The sequence below is a fragment of the Pongo abelii genome, chromosome 4 (assembly GCF_028885655.2).
Source record: "Pongo abelii isolate AG06213 chromosome 4, NHGRI_mPonAbe1-v2.0_pri, whole genome shotgun sequence".
Taxonomy (NCBI): Eukaryota; Metazoa; Chordata; class Mammalia; order Primates; family Hominidae; genus Pongo; species Pongo abelii.
This window is the reverse complement of record NC_071989.2, coordinates 182,252,285-182,265,166: the sequence shown is the minus strand read 5'-3', so window position 1 is coordinate 182,265,166 and position 12,882 is coordinate 182,252,285. Positions and strand designations below refer to the sequence as shown.

At 43.2% G+C, this 12,882-nt stretch overlaps 1 long non-coding RNA gene across 2 annotated transcripts in view; it reads right to left on the bottom strand.

The window, feature by feature from the left end:
- LOC129059627 (uncharacterized) overlaps nucleotides 1-11,763 on the bottom strand; it is a 54,757-nt gene extending 42,994 nt beyond the window's left edge. Inside the window, exons 1-2 of one of the 2 annotated variants that reach the window (XR_008525641.2) lie at nucleotides 11,650-11,763; nucleotides 10,561-10,665 (exon numbers count right to left, since the gene is read on the bottom strand). This is a non-coding gene — a long non-coding RNA (uncharacterized LOC129059627). The remainder of the gene's footprint in view (nucleotides 1-10,560; nucleotides 10,666-11,649) is intronic. The other variant, XR_008525640.2, reaches the window with a different exon arrangement.
- Between the last annotated feature and the right edge of the window lie 1,119 nt (nucleotides 11,764-12,882).

The following is a 12,882-nucleotide window of genomic DNA, read 5'->3' as shown; positions in this document are numbered from 1 at the left end:
CTCTGCTGTGTAAGAAACCACCCCAAATCTTAGTGGCTTAAAACAATGATAATATATTAGCTGCAATTCTGGGTGTCAGCAATTTGGGCTGGGTTCTGCTGAGCATTTCTTCAGCCAGTTTTGCCGAGGCTCACTCATACTACTCGCTGCAGCCAGAGGCTGACAGGCTGTTGGTGGAATGCCTCAATTCTCCTCCATGTGGCCTGTCCAGCAGCCAGCTCAGCTCCTTCACGTGGGCTCTTCCATCATCAGGAGAGGAGAAAGCCCCAATGGGCAGGTACTTTTTGAGCCTCTGCCTACCTTTCTTTCATTAATGTTCTATTGGATAAAGGAAGATAAAAGATCGGTCCAGTTCAAAGTCTTGGGGAAACAGACATCACCTCTTGATAGGAGGAGCTGCAAAGAATTTGTAGTATTTTTTTTTCATGGGCTCCCCATCACACAGAAACTGGGGGTCAGTTGCTATTTCTTCTTGAACTTGAGCTGCTGATTTTCATATACCTGATGCATTAGTCTTATATTAGTCTGTTCTCACGCTGCTAATAAAGACATACCAAGCCAGGCACAGTGGCTCACACCTGTAATCCCAGCATTTTGGGAGGCCAAGGGTGGATCACTTAAGGTCAGGAGTTTGAGACCAGCCTGGCCAACATGGTGAAATCCTGTCTCTCCTAAAAATACAAAAATTAGCTGGGAGTGGTCCCACACACCTGTAATCCCAGCTACTTGGGAGGTTGAGGCAGGAGAATCACTTGAACCTGGGAGGCAGAGATTGCAGTGAGCCGAGATCACACCATTGCACTCCAGTCTGGGCAACAGAGTGAGACCCTGTCTCAAAAAAAAAAAAAAGACATACCGGTAACTTATAAAGGAAAGAAGTTTAACGGACTTATGGTTCCACATGGATGGGGAGGTCTCACAATCATGGTGGAAGGCAAAGGAGAAGCAAAGGCATGTCTCACATGGCAGCAGGCAAGAGAGTGTGTGCAGGAGAACTCCCCTTTATAAAACCATCAGATCTCGTGAGACTTATTCACTATCATGAGAACAGTATGGGGAAAACTGCCCCCATGATTCAATTATCTCCACCTGGCCCCACCCTTGACATATGGAGATTATTACAATTCAGTGTTAGATTTGGGTGGGGACACAGCCAAACCACATCATCTGGTCTTCCTCAACTTCCCTAAACCTGTTGGACCCCTGTAGACATCTAAGGTAAGAAACTAAACTGACAACTCATCTGCTACTTGGGCTCAGAGCTGAGCTTGCCTGACCCTTCTATTCATGCCCATGAGAAGGTGAAATGGATTTGATGATGAAAATAAAACCCAGAAGGAGGATCCAATGTCATCAACGAGGGCTTTGCTCAGCGATCCCAAAGGGAAGTCAGGATGGCCAAGATCCAAGGTGTTGAACAGCAAAGCAGAGAACACATCAGTGATGCTGAGACAGACCAGAGTCTCAGGTGAGAAAGGTATGATTATAGATGGGTTGAAAATATGACACAGGGCAAGGTTTTACAAGGCAGCTCCAGAAAGAAATCACAAAAATGACAACGAGGGACAAGAAAAGAAGAGAAAACTTCCCCTTTACAAACAGACCATTCTCATCACACTGGCTCTGCAGCAAAACACTCAGGGGCAAGGCAGTGGAGAGCCAAGCCACGTATAGGTTGCAGAGCAAGTGGGAGACCTGGAGGATTGTAAAACAGGATACTCAGGGGGACAAAACACAGTCTACATGAGCAGAGGTTCCCGTACGTAGTACAGAACATCTCCAGATGATGCATGAGGACAGCAGGGCAGGGCTCAGTGCCTGGGGACCAGGGCAAGTTCTACCAGAACTAACTGGCAACACCTGTTACAGTGAAAACTGATGTTCTTCACTCTCTTTTCCATGAGAATTGTTTGGCTTTAGTTCCCAGGGGTACAAAAGTATATCTGAAGTTAATAAATATATTCAAATATGATAATATAATTCATATGCTAATGTATACATTGCAATGAAGTGTGTACCACCACCTATGAAGAATTCTTGACAAAAGAATAAATGAACTTATTTAATCTAATCAAGACTTAACCTCTAGGTTACAGGGAATAATACTGAGGATAGAGGAACAGATAAAGCAACACCATGAAGAAACACTCAGATACTCAGACCATAGGACTTTGGACAACTCGACTGGCCCAGCCTTTCATCATCAGTATTTAAAAGAAGGAGAGGGAGTAGAAGACTGTTCTAAAACAAAAGAGACTGAAGAGGTATGTCAGGTAAATGCAATGCAGGAAACATGAGTGGTTTCTCATCCTGAAACACTAAAATCTCAGCCATAACAAAACACTTGGAGGATAATTAGAGATACTGCAACATGGACTGGGTATTTGATATTAGGAAATCACTGTTTCTTAGGCATGAGACTATTATTGTCTATATGTAGGAGTATATTCTTAATTTAGGAGACACATACCGAAGTATTTATGGTTCATGACAGTTATTAAAATATTATCTTTCTGCTCCAAGCTTGTCTTTCTATACTTGACCTTGTGACCTCCCTCCCCTTCTTTTAAATACTGATGATGAAAGGCTGGGCCAGTCGAGTTGTCCAAAGTCCTACGGTCTGAGTATCTGAGTGTTTCTTCATGGTGTTGCTTTATCTGTTCCTCTATCCTCAGTATTCCCTGTAACCTAGAGGTTAAGTCTTGATTAGATTAAGTAAGTTCATTTATTTTTTTGTCAAGGACTCTGCAAACCATGTGATAGGCTCTGCCAAAAGCGGGAGCTAGGGAGAGGCTGGAAGGCTAGAAGGGAGAAAAGGGTTTGCTTCTTCCTACTTCCTGTTTGTTTGTGTTCTGTCACCTGACAATGCTTCACCCTGGCAGAGGCACTTCATTCCTGTAGCAGCCACTGAATTAAGCCTCTTTCTCAAGAGGTCTGGGGCCCAGCCCCACAGATCAGAGACCAGCACCAGACTAACAGCTGCTCTGTCTCAGGGATCAGACTTTCAACAACATAGGGTCCCTCCTCAGCCTTAGGGATGGTAGCTACTTCATAAAAATTGCTTCCTCCGTAATTCTAAGGAATCTAAGGCATTCTCTTTTTCCATTTCAGTCATGTAGTTAATAACTTTATACCTAATTAACAAATCATTATAGTAAATTCTTTCCATTCAAATAACAGGTATGATTTCTGTCTCCTGAAGGGGTAAAGTATATCATAATGTTTGCAAGTTGCAAAAGGAAAAAACATAGATATTTAGTTAGATATACATACTTGTATATGCAACACGCACACATACACAAGTGTATATTGAGATAAAAGATATAAAAGAAAAATGTTGAATCTAGGTGGTGGGTGACACAGTAGTCATTGTATCAGACTTTCAACTTTGCAAATTTAAATGTTCTCATATTGAAAGGTTAAAAAAAAGGGCCAGGCACGGTGGCTTATGCCTGTAATCCCAGCACATTGAGAGGATGAGGCGGGTGAATCACTTGAGGTCAGGAGTTCGAGACCAACCTGGCCAACATGGTGAAACCCTGTCTCTACTAGAAATACAAAAATTAGCCAGGTGTGGTGGGGTGCACCTGTAATCCCAGCTACTCAAAAGGCTGAGGCACAAGAATCACTTGAACTCAGGAGGCGGAGGTTGCAGTGAGCCAAGATGGCACTATTGCACTCCAACCTGGGTGACAGAGCAAGACTCTGAATTTTAAAAAAAGTATAAAAAAAGAGGAAAATTAGGATAATGATATATAATCATTGTTCACTATGGTATTGGTATGAAAATTAGGTTGAGACAACAATCAGAAAGAAAGAAAAAAAAAAACAACTTTACCATTTTCCCAGATATGCCTGCAGCCCCAAAGGCCATTAATCCTGTGAGAGGTTCGAGTCCTGCTGGTGAGGCTCCCCAACCTTCTTTGACAGAGAAAGCACGTGAATTTGTGAGCGGCAAGTCAGGTCTGCCAAGAACAGCTACATCTGCAGTCGACCCACGGAGGCCCTGCCTTGGCAGAGAATCCAAGCCTGGAGGGTCTTTTATACAGGACTCCTCCAGTTCATTCCAGCAGAAAAGAACCTACACCTTTATCAAAGAAGAGAAGGACATTCCACAGACTCCCTAACAAATCACTGGTTTGGATTACCTCAGTCAGTTCAAATCTCTCACCTAAATCCCTCATGCTCTAAATTAATCCCCTTCTTCTTGCTCTTTCTTCCCACAAAGGTATTTTTGCTATGAAAGAAAGCCTTGCCTATAGCTTAGTAAATTGTCTGCACCTGTCTCTTGGCAAAACCTCATCAAGACCCTGGAGCCACCTCCATTGTCCTTTCTGCCATGCCACCTTGATTTTCCTCCAAGCCTCTGACCATTTAGCCAAAATGAAGAGCTAGCCTCTCATATGGTCCTGATCGCTACAGCCCATATTGTGTTGGGTTTCCATCTGTTACTTGTGGGTGAGGTTTTGTCTGTTTCATGTCATTGACCCCATCAGTCCATGTCCCACCACAGGTCATTTATTCTGTACTCTTTCCTTCATTGGCTGCACCCTCACTTGATCCAATTTTTGGTGAACACAGTTTCTTTCACTGCCTTAAGAAAAACATTTGACTATCTCAGCCCACAATTTAATCTCACTCAGACAAGGAAGATGTGTGTGAATTTTTATATTACTTTACATGGAGGACCAGGCAGTAGTTCTCCCATTCCTGGAGGCCTCTTGCAAATCTTGTCATGGAGAAGACCGTGAAAGCAATGGCACCAGGACAAAATAGCAGGCCCCACCCCAGGAAAGTAGGGGATCCAAAATCTACAGCTACTTGGCCTTCACTGCCTGGTGGTTGGCTCTGTCGTTTCCTACATCTGAAATAGGCTCCCTCCTTGCCTACTTCCTAAAAGCCTACTCATCTAGTGAGGTCTGGCTCTACCGTTCCAACCCTCACAAAGCTTCCTCTCCTCCCACCAGCAAGAAGACGAAGGGCCAATAAACACAGGAAGAGATCCTCACCCTCTCTTACAATGTGGAAAATGAACATGAGGCCAATCAGCCCACATTTTTCACCCCTGGGGTTGTGTAAAAACAAAATATTTGTAATACTCAGCATCAGAAAGTGTCTGGAAACATGAGGACTCTCATGTCCTGTTTGCTGTGATCTAAATTGGTGGGGCCACTGTGGAGAAGAAATTGACACTATCAAGTAAAATTTTAAACATATACATCTTATGATCAAGAAATTCCACTTCTCATCAGCTATCTTTGGAGACATAGATACTCCTGGCATAAATACACAGAGTGTATAACCAAATGTTCACTGAGAGTTGCTTGAAATAGGGACAAATTGGAAACAACTTAAGCATCCATTAATAGAGCAATGGATAAATAAACAGTTGTACAGCAGCTATTCTATGAAATGCCAGGAAGTCATTAAATAGAATGTAGTAGGTAAAAGCAATGAGACCCAGTAGCAATGAGTGTGCTAGCATGCAGATCCTGGTGTATGACAATATTTCCTATGAAAAGAAGGAAATAGCAGGGCTCCTCAGAGAAATAGCTGATTCCAGAGTGAAGGCAGGGCAGATACAAGATGGGCCTGGAACATTTTTTTAATGCCAGAAAGGAAAGAGGTTCTCCAAAAAAAAAAAAAAATGATGAAGACATCCCCTAAGGACATGGGAAGCGGGGGCCCACTGGCCAAAAATCAGACAATTTGAGCACCACAATAATTAAGGATAGTAACATTACAGACCACTGAAAAATCAGAACCCCTGAGTCCATAATAAATGGGTAAACAAATACGTAAGAGAGAAGGGAGAACTCTACCTTACAGCAGAATGCCAAGCCCACTGGTACACATGGAAGAAATGTTACAGCTAGAAAATCATCATTTTGCAACCATCACAGTAAAGTTTGGATCTGGCAAGAATCATCAACGGATGCTAAGTCTGGGGAGAAATGGTGATGAGGAGCAGGCTATTAGCATGACCTTCAGTATCCTCCAACAGACTATATATTGGTTGTGGTTGTAAAAAGAAAAAAACAGTGACTATATGGTAAACAAATCAGACAACACTTCAAGCAGATGATCAAAGTTAGCATCACCAACGAGGGTCAGACAGACATTGTGAGTGAGTGTGCAGATGTGGTACCTTGAGAAGAACTCATCGCCTATATAATATTCCAGCTGAAAGTGCCTACCTTGAAGCTCATCATCAATCTAATCATGAGAGACCATCACAAAACCCCTAATAAGAAAGTGCCAATTTTATTAAAAGTGACTATATTCAAAAGTGTCAGTATCATAAAATACAAAGACTAAAAATGTTCCATATTAATAGACAACCAAAGAGACATGACAACTAAGTGCAATATCTTATCCTTGATGGCATCTTAGATTAGAGGGGGGAATACGAATACTATAAAGGACCTCATTTGATTAACTGACAAAAATAAAATTTAGATTGTAAATGAAATAAAAGTAGCATATCAATATTGAATTTAGAGTAGTTGACAACTGTTAAGGCTTTTTAAGAGAATATCCTGCCAGATGTGATGGCTCACATCTGTAATCCCAACACTGGGAGGCCAAGGTGGGTGGATGGCTTGAGCCCAGGAATTCAAGACCGGCCTGGGCAACATGGTGAGATCTTATCTCTACTAAAAATTTAAAAATTAGCTAGGTGTGGTGTCACATGCCTGTGGTCCAAGCTACTCAGGAGGTTGAGGCAGGAAGATCACTTGGGCCTGGGAAGTTCAGGCTACAGTGGGCCATGCGCATGCCACTAAATTTCAGCCTGAGTGACAGAGAACAAAACAGTCTCAAAAAAAAAAAAAAAAAAAAAGAACATCCTTAGTCTTAGGAATTATGCAGTGAAATATTTAGGAAAGGAACATAGCGTATGCCACTTATTCTCAAATAATTTGTAAAAGAAAATTAAATTTTATATTTATATGTGATGGATATATAAAATATATTATACACACACGCATATTAAAATACATATATGCAAATATACATATATGCATACATACACACAGATATATACACATTCATACGTATAGCAAATAGGGCAAAATATTACATTTGAAGAAAGGGTATTTGAAAATTCTTCTAACCATTCTTATTCTTGCAACTTTTCTGTTTCAAAATAAGAAGTTGTTTCAAAATAAAAAGTTGAGAACAAAAAATTATGTAGCTATACATGCTAGCATAGAAAGAGCTCCAAAATACACTGTTGAGCAAAAGAAGAAAAATTACGATGTAAATCTTTCTTTGTTTTTTTTTTTTTTTTTTTTTTTTTTTGAGACGGAGTCTCGCTCTTTTGCCCAGGCCAGACTGCAGTGGCGCTATCTTGACTCACTTCAAGCTCCACCTCCTGGGTTCATGCCACTCTCCTGCCTCAGCCTCCCGAGTAGCTGGGACTATAGGCGCCTGCCACCACACCCGGCTAATTTTTTTTTTTTTATTTTTAGTAGAGACAGGGTTTCACCGTGTTAGCCAGGATGGTCTCGATCTCCTGACCTCGTGATCCGCCCGCCTCGGCCTCCCAAAGTGCTGGGATTACAGGCGTGAGCCACCGCGCCCGGCCTCAATGTAAATCTTTGTGTGTGTGTTTCTCCAGACCGTTCTCTATATATTACTTAGCACAAACGTAGGCAATATGGGAAATATCACAATGTAAATCTTTCTGTGATATTTCCCATATTGCCTACATTTGTGCTAAGTAATATATAGAGAACGGTCTGGAGAAACACACACCAAATTGATTATATGGTTTACCTTTGTCCCAGAGAAGAGGAGACCAGGATAGCAGAGTACTTTTGCTTATCTAAAATGTTTTTATTTTTAATAAAAAGAATGTATTTATGAATTGCTCAGTCAATTAGAAATAACCTTTTTTTCGTCAAAAAGTAACATGCTGGCAATGTTGTGGAGAAAAAGGAACACTTATACGCTGTCGGTGGGAGTGTAAATGAGTTCAACCATTGTGGAAGACAGTGTGGCAATTCCTCAAAGACCTAAAGACAGAAATACCATTCAACCCAGTGATCCCATTACTGGGTATATGCCCAAAGGAATATAAATCATTCTGTTATAAAGACACATTCATGCGTATGGTCGTTGCAGCATTATTCACAATAGCAAAGACATGGAATCAACCTAAATGCCCATCAATGATAGCCTAGATAAAGAAAATGTGGTACATATATACCATGGAATACTATGCAGCCATGAAAAAGAACAAGATCATGTCCTTTGCAGGGACATGGATGGAGCTGGAGGTCATTATCCTCAGCAAACTAATGCAAGAACAGAAAACCAAACACTGCATGTTCTCACTTATAAGTGAAAGCTAAATGATGAGAACGCATGGAAACATAGAGGGGAACAACACACACTGGGGCCTATCAGAGAGTGGAGGATGGGAGGAAGCAGAGGATCAGGAAAAATAACTAATGGGTACTGGGCTTAATACCTGGATGATGAAATAATCTGTACAACAAACCCCCATGAAACAAGTTTACCTATGTAGCAAGTCTGCACATGTACCCCTGAACTTAAAATAAAAGTTAAAAAAAAAAAATAAAGATAACCTAAAAGAACAGGAAAAAAATAACTTTTTTAAGGTTAAAGTCTTCTTCTCAATTCCCATCAGTGACAAGAATCACAGCCCAGCTTTCCTGAGATAGTACTTATTTAAATACTAGAGCCCACTCTAATATTTGACAGTCTCAGAGACTATCTGGATTTAGGTCTTGAGAAACCTGTTCAGGAAACAGCAGCAGCACGGGTATTTGGAAAGACCCTGGGCTTCAGAGTCAGAAAAGTTTGAACCAGACATGGTTCAAACTTTTGAACTCACTAACATCACTCACTAACCGTGTGATACAGAACAAAAGACAAATCTCTCTGACTCTCAGTTTCTGTATCTGTACAAAGGGAAAACAGCCCCTCTACAGCAGAGCTGCAGTGAGCATTAGGTATAATGCATGGAATTTGTGTGTGCCTTAGACAGCATGTACTTTGCCCATCCTGGGGCTGACATGGAGCATCTGTTTATTGCTATTCATTCTATCTTTTTTTCTTCTTAAATAAAGACAGGGGCTCACCTCGTTACCCTGTTTGAGGCTGGTGTCAAACTTCTGGGCTTAAGCAATCCTCCCACTTCAGCTTCCTCAAGTTCTGGGATTACAGGCATGAGCCACCATGCCTGACCGTTCTACCTCTTTAGTGATTTGTTTGCATGTACTTTTCCCACATAAACCCGCGGGCTTTTTAAGGAAGTGTCCATCCCTCATTCACCTCTTTGCCTCCAAATGTGCCTCCCAGAACACTTTGTACCTTGGTACCTGAAAAACATTTGCTGGCAGAGTAAAGGAATCTAGTCACAGAAAATCTGTACCAATATGAAAGTCGGCTGTAAGGCTCCAGGTTTACTTTAGAGTTGTCAAATACAGGGAAACACGGACTCTGAAGTCACCGTATAGAAACCTGCAAGTGCCAAGAAGAAAAAGAGGTGACTATGACCTCATGTTCTCAGCGGAGGTGAGAGAACTGAGACTCAGCACTCCTGAATCAAAAGGCAGTCATAGGTGTTAGGTAAAACTAGTGCCTGGTCAAAAAGAGCTGGAAAACGCCAAATGAGACAAAACTAAGCAGGCTTCTTTACTGCAGGACTTATCAGGGGCTTTAAAATGCTAATGTGCACGATGAATATCCAACAGACTATATAATTTGCAATATATTATAATATCATCCAGAAGGTGACATTTTGGATAAATCTGAATGATGAGGTAAAGGCATTATCCATGTAAAATAAAGGGAGAGTGAGTGTTGCAGGCAGAGGGAACAGTGTCCACAAAGGCCCTAAGGCTGGAAGGTGAATTGTGAACTCATGGAACTGAAAGGTGAAAAGGCGTGGAGGCAGATGAGCCCAAGGAAAAGCATCTCTCCAGAGGAAGCCGGGGAGAGAGGCCAGAGCTAGATGGTGCAGGATCATGTAGGCTGCGTAAGAGTTTTATTCTAAGCGCAGTGGGAAGTTCCTGAAGGGTTTTCAGCTTGAAAGTTATACAATCTAATGTATCCTGTAAGATCAGATTTCAGTTTCCTCCACTTCAAAATGGAGATAAATAAGAGAATGTGTAAAAGGTGCTGAGTACCTTGCCTGTGTCAAAAATAAATGGGGCCGGGTGCGCTGGCTCATGTCTATAATCCCAACACTTCGGGAGGCTGAGGCGAGTGAATCACCTGAGGTCAGGAGTTCAAGACCAGCCTGACCAACATGGCAAAACCCTGTCTCCACTAAAAATACGAAAATTAGCCAGGCATGGGGGCACACGCCTGTAATCCCAGCTACTAGGGAGGCTAAGGCAGGAGAATTGCTTGAGCCTGGGAGGCGCAGGCTGCAGTGAGCCGAGACTGTACTGCTGCACTCCAGCCTGGGTGACAGGATGAGACTCTGTCTCAGAAAAAAAAGAAAAAGAATGGAAGATTTCTCAAATATGAGCTGCATCCCAAGCACCTTGGGTGCTTGTTAAAACCAAGACCGCTTCTTCTTACCTCCAGAACTTCTGAGCAGTCAGTCTCGGGAGGCCCAGGAACCTGCATTTCTAACAAATTTCCAGGTGATCAGGCTGCTGGTCAGAGGACTTCTCTTCAAGAACCCTTGGGTGGGAGGAAAAAATAAAGAAGTGGGAGGTGCCTCTGGGAGGCTGCTGCAGTGAGTAAGAGCTGGTGGAGTGAAATGATACCCTTGAGATGGAGAAAAGTGGTCCAGAATAGAAGAGTTCTATTTTGGAGGTAGAATGGACAGAACTCATTGATGGATTGGAAGATGGGGCTGAGGGACTGGGAGAAGTCAGGCAGGACATTCCTAAATCTCTGGGTTGAGCAACTAGGCAGGGATGGTAGCATCCACTGAATGGATGTCCCTTGTGGAAGAGCAGCATTGGAGATACAGACTTGGACACATGAACCTGTGATCTCTGAAACACCCAGATGGCCATGGCAGGTAGGCATTGGGGGGGAGTCTTCGTGAGGTCAGTGATCACATCTATCTTGCCTTCCATTACACCCCCAGATCTCAGCCCCGGCCTTCTGATACATATTCAGAAAACATGTTTAAAAGTTGGTGAACAAAGGGAGGCTGAGAAGCCACAAAATCAAAGGCGCTAGGGGGTGGACATGCTGCCATGTTTCGGGAGGCCACAAACGGTTCACCTACGGAGACTAGGTCACTGGAGGAGCTAAAGTGCAATCTCCATCACTTCCAAACCTTGGCATGTATGGTCAAGTGGGAGGTTTGGAACAGAGCAAAAGACAGAAGTGAGCCATCCGCTTCATGGTAGGGTTCTTCTTTCAGAAGTCAGAGATATCATATGTGAGCCTTTCTTGGGTGGGTCTTGAGATGGAAAGGTTTGAACTGTGAGCTAAATGAGCATGAAGGCCAGAGGAATCTGGTTAACTTGGGCTTTTTCTAAAATAAATCATGGGAAAATCAAGCTGTGCAACTCAGGGAAATGAGGAGGGAGGGATAGGGAAACAGGGAGAGAGACACTGAGGACGGAAGAGAAAAATGCCTTTACCAAGGCTATCTACCCAGTAAAGGTTCAAGGAGGCAGCCCCCAGAACTTGACCTCCCAGGCCAACCTTGACCCTTGAGTCCTTGTCACGTTTTGAGCAGGCATGATGGACCCTCAGTCTCCCCACTTACCAAGTTGTAAATTAAAAGTCTGTAATTCCATCCAGGGGTTCTGGTGACATCATAAACCACAGAACCACAAGCTCAACTCACCAGAAGCCCCAAGATGGAATTACACTCTTTTTTCCTAATCCAGGCAGCTCTGGTCACTGCCATTTTTTCATGATATAATAGAATTGAGCAATATTTTAACCATTTGTGTGGGGCCTTTCTCATCTGGCCCTAGGGCCCCATCTCTCCTGTCCTCGCCCACCCACTGGAAGCCTTTCGGCTGAGGGTGACCTTCAGGGATACCCTTGCCCTCCAAGGCTCCCCTTTCTCCAAGCCTGCTCCTCTCCCCTCTTTCCTCCAGGTCTCTTCTGCTCCTCCACCTTCTCCCAGGAGCTAGCAGCACTCTGGTTTCTACCTTAAAATGTTGCTTTTCGGCCAGGCATGGTGGCTCACACCTGTAATCCCAGCACTTTGGGAGGCCAAGACGGGTAGATCGCCTGAGGTCAGGAGTTCGAGAACTGCCTGGCCAACATGGTGAAACCCTGTCTGTACTAAAAAATACAAAAATTAGCCAGGCATGGTGGCAGGCACCTTAATCCCAGCTATTTGGGAGGCAGAGGCAGGAGAATCCTTTGAACCCGGGAGGCGGAGGTTGCAGTGAGCCGAGATCAAGCCATTGCACGCAAACCTGGGGGACAAGAGTGAGACTTCTCTAAAAAAAAAAAAAGAAAAAAAAGTTGCTTTTCAAGAGAAGCTCAGTCTCTTCTGGGTCTGTCAGGGCCCCAACAAACAGACTTCACGTTCTACTTGGAATATGGTCCCCAAAGTGGCATGAAAATGAAGTCATGTTTTAAATGAATGAGGGAAGTTTACAGCTTAAAGGGGAATCTCTCTGAAAGCAAATGACTGCTCCCAGTGTCCTTCACTGCTCAAGTCCTAGCCTGACACCTCCCTAACTCCTGGGGCCCCTAATTTCCTCCAGACACCATGGAGCGAACCTTGGCGATTCCCATTTCTTTTGGCATCCTGTTAGATCAAGTTTCTCCCATTTTCTGAATACTGGCTGGAAATGTACTTCTTCAGCTGCTCCAATAAAAAAGTGCCGGAAGAGGTGACCTTTCAAGCACTCACACGTGCTTCCCCACCTTAGGCCTAAAGTTGATCCTTAAGTTCCTATGGGAAGCTTATCC